The sequence below is a fragment of the Anguilla anguilla genome, chromosome 5 (assembly GCF_013347855.1).
Source record: "Anguilla anguilla isolate fAngAng1 chromosome 5, fAngAng1.pri, whole genome shotgun sequence".
In the NCBI taxonomy this organism is placed as follows: domain Eukaryota; kingdom Metazoa; phylum Chordata; class Actinopteri; order Anguilliformes; family Anguillidae; genus Anguilla; species Anguilla anguilla.
In genome coordinates, this window is record NC_049205.1 from 56,239,018 (window position 1) to 56,245,017 (window position 6,000).

Consider the following 6,000-nt stretch of genomic DNA (forward strand, 5'->3'; position numbering starts at 1 on the left):
CCCCCTGGTGGGAGGTGACAGCCAGCTGGCTCGGGGCGACACCCCCCGCCTCCCCGCCCCCCCTCCCCTTGCCAGCGAGGTGTAGAGAGCACGTTGTGAGTGATGGGCAGCTCCACCGCAGCACCGTGGCGTACTGCCATGGGTAACGGGGGGTGCCAACATCAGATGCAGGGCGAAGCCTCCCCGCCCCCCCCCCCCCCCCCCCCCACGCACCCCCCAGCTCGCCTGGTGAAAACATGCACTTCCCACCCCTTCCAAACACACGCCACTCCTTCCAAGCCGCTGAAAATGCATCGGCAGGCACAGGCAGGAGACGTTCTAGCGGTGACGACAGAATGACGCTTTCCCCCCCTTACAGCTTTTACTCCCCTTGACTCGCAATCGATAATGTCTGAATGCAGCCTGTTTTCCAGTTTCCGTGGGGGAGGAGGGGGGCGGGGGGGGGGGGGGGGGGGGGGGAGTGATTTATTTGCCCCGAGGTTGCTTTAGAAGTGCCTCATGCATGCGGTCTCTCTTCCCATGAAACTCCAGCCCGTGAACGGGCCACTGGTTGGACATTGTTTCATTTGCAGGGGCTCATTAAAGCACTGCTCATATACTGGCGAGTCCCGTCGGGCTCCTGGAGTGGAAATGTCACTTGGCAAGCTTGTAGGATTGCGGGGATGAAAAAGATGGCTGGAAGGAAATATTGCTGACTGATTGGCAGAGACAAGAGAACGAACAACAACCGGCTTGTTCCTCTTGCAAACTGTCCCCTCCTTGTTCTTTCAACCAGGGATTAGAGACAGACAGGAAGAGAGAGTGGGAGAGGGGGAAGAGAATCAATTTTATGTCTTCCTGAAGTAGTAGAAGCAGAGTGCGCTGGTGCAGTGTATATTTTCTGGGCAGACAGGACATTGCAAACCAAGATAATAAACCGCTACATATTTGATGTTAATATAAAATAACAAGATAGTTCTTGGTTTATTCCTCTCAGCCAGTCAATAAAGATTAGAAGATAGTGAAACGCAACTCCAAATATAAGTAATGCATGAAGTCCAAACTGTCAGTCGGCAGTGAGGAAGCAATGTCAAAAAAAAAAAAAAAATTCTGAGAGTTTGCATAGTGTTCCTGGATCCCAGCACACACAATCACCACAATTATTAAATAATTCATGGGCGCTGATCATCGTTTGGGGCCTTGTTAACAATTCAGGCGCCCTGCTTGCATGGCAATGCGCAGGGCTACAGCTGCTGAATCACAAATTGCATTTTTGAAAAGCCTACATTTCTGCATTGCGCAGTTGCACAAAAGGGATCTCAACAAAATGCATGATGCCATCACCAGAAGAAAAAAAAGAGTTCTTTCACTACAGCGATGTGTTCTAGCCTGTACAACTACAGTTCTAGGGATTTTATTTTTTCTAAATGGCATTAGCCTATAACACACGCAGTTTCCCAGTAGGAAATTTTAAACGTGTGTTTACCTTTACAACAGAGCATTAAATTCAGAGGAAACAACTTGCAGAATCCACTCGTAAAGGAACGGTAAACTTTTTTTTGCCACCCAGGCATAGCTTCATATAAAGGCTGCGGAAAGTTTACAGAAGAGTATTTTAAGAGTCCTACTCTGCCTCTGATTCTTCAGCTCTGTGTGCACAGCCCTTTAGCTTGAGTCGTAAACAACTGCGTCCTGTCCTCCCCCCCCTCCGCTACAGAGACATAAAGGTATCGTTGAAAGGTCCCTTAACGTAAACCAGATGGGAAAATAAAAGAAAGGCCTAATGACACGGGCAATGGCAAAAATTCAGCCCAACACACAGCCTCAGTTGTCCCAGAGCACATCAAAGTCAAGGGCTGTGTAATAGTTTACTGGTGTTCTTAGTTGTGTTTCATCAAAGAGGGCAGTCAGCGCTCGAGTAGGATGGTCTTACTGGGGAGGCAAGCTGATAGCGAGATTCTTGTTCTATTTCTTTAATGGTCACCTGCTAAACTGATCCTGTAATCACAATGAGTGTTTTGAAGTTTGCTTGATTATTTGCCGGCAATTATCTCTGAAACATCCTTTGATGGAAGACTTCAAAGTGTGTGTGTGCCTCATTTACTCCTGTGCACATTTGGACCTTGTGCTAGTCTACCTGGAAAGTTTCCAAAACCCAAATATTTTGGCAATGACAGGGAAGTCCGGGTGCAGCATTCAGAGATGCGCTGCATTTTGGAGCCTTAGCCATGGCGTGCTGGCGATTACGGTAGCGGTGCATTGATAGCCGCTCATGTCGAGGTGGCGTCTGAAGACCAAACAATACTAAACAGCCGTAGCAAACAGCGCCAAAGTACTGCAGTGCCAAACAGCTGGTGCCGGCAGGTCCAGTATCCTGTAAGTTACCCATGTGGTGGAAGGACAGAGGTGATGAGCTGCTTGTGACAGAGGGGCATGATGGGAGTCGTGGTGTCGCACAGCGCAGAATATTCCTCCCCTAGTATTTTCAGGAGACGGAAAAGACCTTTGAATACACAAAGACAAAGCCCGTGATTCAATCACATTTTGTTTAAACTTTAAATAATTCATGAGTGTTTTGATTATGGTTTGTTTTTTTTTGGAACTTTTCTGTTAGAAAACAGGCCTACGGTTCACAGGCTTAATCAGAGAGATTGCTGAACTCAAACAAACTTTGTTTGTGAAGTTGTGAACAAAAAATGACTACTTGCATTTATTTGTCAGCACAAAGGGCCAAAGGCTCAATTTCACGATTCAGCGTTCCAGATGTCACCGAGGACCGACAGGACACCGTTCACAGCTTTGCGTTATGTAGATCTCTCGATATAAAATCTTACCCCGTGACGCTCGGGGTGAGATGGACGTGGCAAAAAATCTGCAGAAATCATGTTTTTCTCCTCTTTCCCGGCTCCTTCTTTAGGCCTCCAAACCAAGCGACTAGATCATTCAATTACTTTCAGGCAGACTCAAATCAATCCAGTCTATCAGCCATGCCAGACTGTTTGTGACCTCCTAGTGTTGCTCTGTCTCATGATGCAACCAACTGACTTGAAATGCACATGGCCAAGTTAAATTGGCCATTGATCTCTGACTTGAACTGGTAAATAGCCAATTTTGAAACTTGGGAGCAGCTACGCACATCCAAAGCAAAAGTGTACTTTGAAAAAAAAAGGTTGAAGCTTGATCTGTAAAATAATTTGAAGCACATTTGCTTGGAGCTAGCATTCAAATAAGTGAGCAGTAATAGTGAATATATCAAAAGGCAGACCATTAGCAGGTGGGCTGATCAAGTGAGGATTAGTCAGACCTATTTGCATGGCTGGGTAAAGGCACACTTCACATTCACTGGACGAGGGTTACAATTGTACAGAAATTAATTCAGACTGCCCCCACAGTGAACATAAATGGTCAGAATTAGCCAGAAGATTTACGGACATTGTCAAGTATTTCTAAGCTTTTCATTGTGTTCCACTGGCAATAATGATCTAACATGTATTTGATCACAGGTCAATGAAAAGGATATGTGTCATTCAGAACATAACATGTTTCTTGTAATAATGAAATTCTGAATACTGCTGGCTTTGTTATTGGTTGTCTTGAAATGAATTTTGTCGGTACATCATGATAGTCACTACATTAATTAAGGATTGAAATCAATAAAGAATGGAAATTATTAAAACTAGTGTATTATTAAATCACCTTCAAATATTCCAAACAACCTCTGCCATTAAAATGTACTCAGTACTGAGCTGTCTTATCCCAAAATAATTCTAGCATCAATCAGGACCATAGCTTTCATTACAAATAAAAATGACCAACAACATTTAGCAGAGAAAAATGCATACTAAACAAAATTATATTACAATATATAATTGCTTTCATTTAGCACATATCCTTATCCAGAGCGACTTACAAATGATAATGAACTTGCCAAATATGTGTTCAGATACATACAAACAATCAGTATGGGTAATTACTTGGCTAATGGCTAATCTGAAAAATATTGTATCATTAAAACTGTATGTGGTCACTCTGCATCAATCTTTGTATGCAATCATGACTCCCTTAAAACAAGTGAGTTTAACAACAAGTACCAGGACCTGTTTTTTAATTGATGTTTTTTTTATGATTGTAAATATTAATTGCATATGGATTCATATTTCACATCACAGGTTTTGCTGGACAAGCAATGAAATCAACACATTTTTGTTAATGGTTTTAGTTGGTTTTGTTTTTAATTTCACACACACACACACACACACACACACACGTTTGTATTGCTATACTTGTGAGGACTTCCCATTGACTTACATTCATTCGGTAACCCCTAACCCTAACCCTAACCCCAACCACTACATGCCTAACCTTAACCCTAACCTTAACCTAATTTTAACCCTAACCCTAACCCTAGTCCTAACCCTAAAACAGCCTCTGTGTGATTTTCCTCATCTTTCTATCCTTGTGGGGACATTTGGTTCTCACAAAGATAGTAATACATGCCCACACACACACACACACACTGATACCCACACCAACCCCCTCACCTCCCCCACCCCCAGCAGGATTCTTTTGTATTAATCTCCACTTTTCCAATTGGCACAAAAAGCATCAGAGGACAATAGTAACCTTGCACTTCGATTCTGGAGGTTTCAAACAATGGTTTAAGTCTACTGCTGCAATTTTACTTTGCAGCGTCTTTGTCTGAAAAGTGTTGCTTCAAATCCAAACTATTGCGTGCCTGCTCACAGGACAGTGAGCGGAAACTGTGGTCTATTAAGCCTGGCCTACGGTATGGAGTATGCTAATTAAGCAGCAATGCCCTGAGAATGCCATCATTTCAGTCATACGCTCATTATCTTCTCATACAGGGGAGCGAGTGAAGTGTGTGAAGGGGAAGGGTTTCAGCTGAAAAAAGTAAACTGGAATAAATTGTAGCAAACTGGGCTGTTTCGGCGGCGTTTGGATGGGATGGCTCTGGATGAAGTTCACACAGTGGTGATTTGATTAAATAGTTAAAAAGTTAGCCGAAATTCTTTGTACTTAGCTAGCCGAGTAATCCTACTGCCTTTTGCAGGTGAGTCGTGTTATGGTGGCTAGATCAACGTGCTCCCAGGGGCGTCGAATTGGGGGAAAGTTAGGATGATTCCAAGGGCCCTGATTGACAGGGGCTTCAGACAATATTAGAACACAGGATTTTCTGGGGTGGTGGGGCCCAAAGGGAGAATGTTTCATGGGGCCCAAAATTCCTGCTGATGTGCCCAAAAAGTGTGGCTAGTGTGAACAGTACATAATTTACTGAGGCACCACCAGAGAATGTCCCGGTTTTGAAACAACAGCAGCAGTTGGAATCCAGCCTACACAATTTTCTGATTTGTCAGGAGCAGTAACTGTCGTCTGGTTGGGTTATACCTCACTGGAGAAAGACAAGTCACAGCTATGAGCCCGACGTGGTCAGTGAGGCCAGTGTCTTGGTAAATACTTTTTATGAACTGCACAATCTATGAATTCTCCGTCGCATTCAGTGGTGTGCCCAGGACTTAATCATTGTCATGTGCTCTCGCTGTGCTCGGGAAGGCATCCGTCTGATAAGGGAAACTGTCCGCACATCCTTTCAGCCATGTTTGCCCTGAAGTAAAACACCATATGGATCTTATTTGTAAGGTGGAAGTAAAGGTTACGTGATTTTATGAGGAAATTGAATTTAGGACAGGAGCCTCTTTAGATAGAAAAAAAAAAAACAATAGGTAATTACCGATGCAAACAACTGCATAATACTGCTGAAGTACCTCTGCTTATAAGTACCTCTACTACTAGTACTACTATGGCAATGCTTTAGATTGTAGTACATAATGCAGCCACTTTCCTAGCCTAACCTAAAAGAATGGATGTCACTGTAGATGATATGCAGCATTTCATTTTTATTACACGTGTCCAACAGTGAGGATTTATTGGGTTTCCAGTCCTTTCATTATTGTTTGTATAAAACTGTAACTTCTAACTTCAAAAGACTGCAGAGCTCATAAA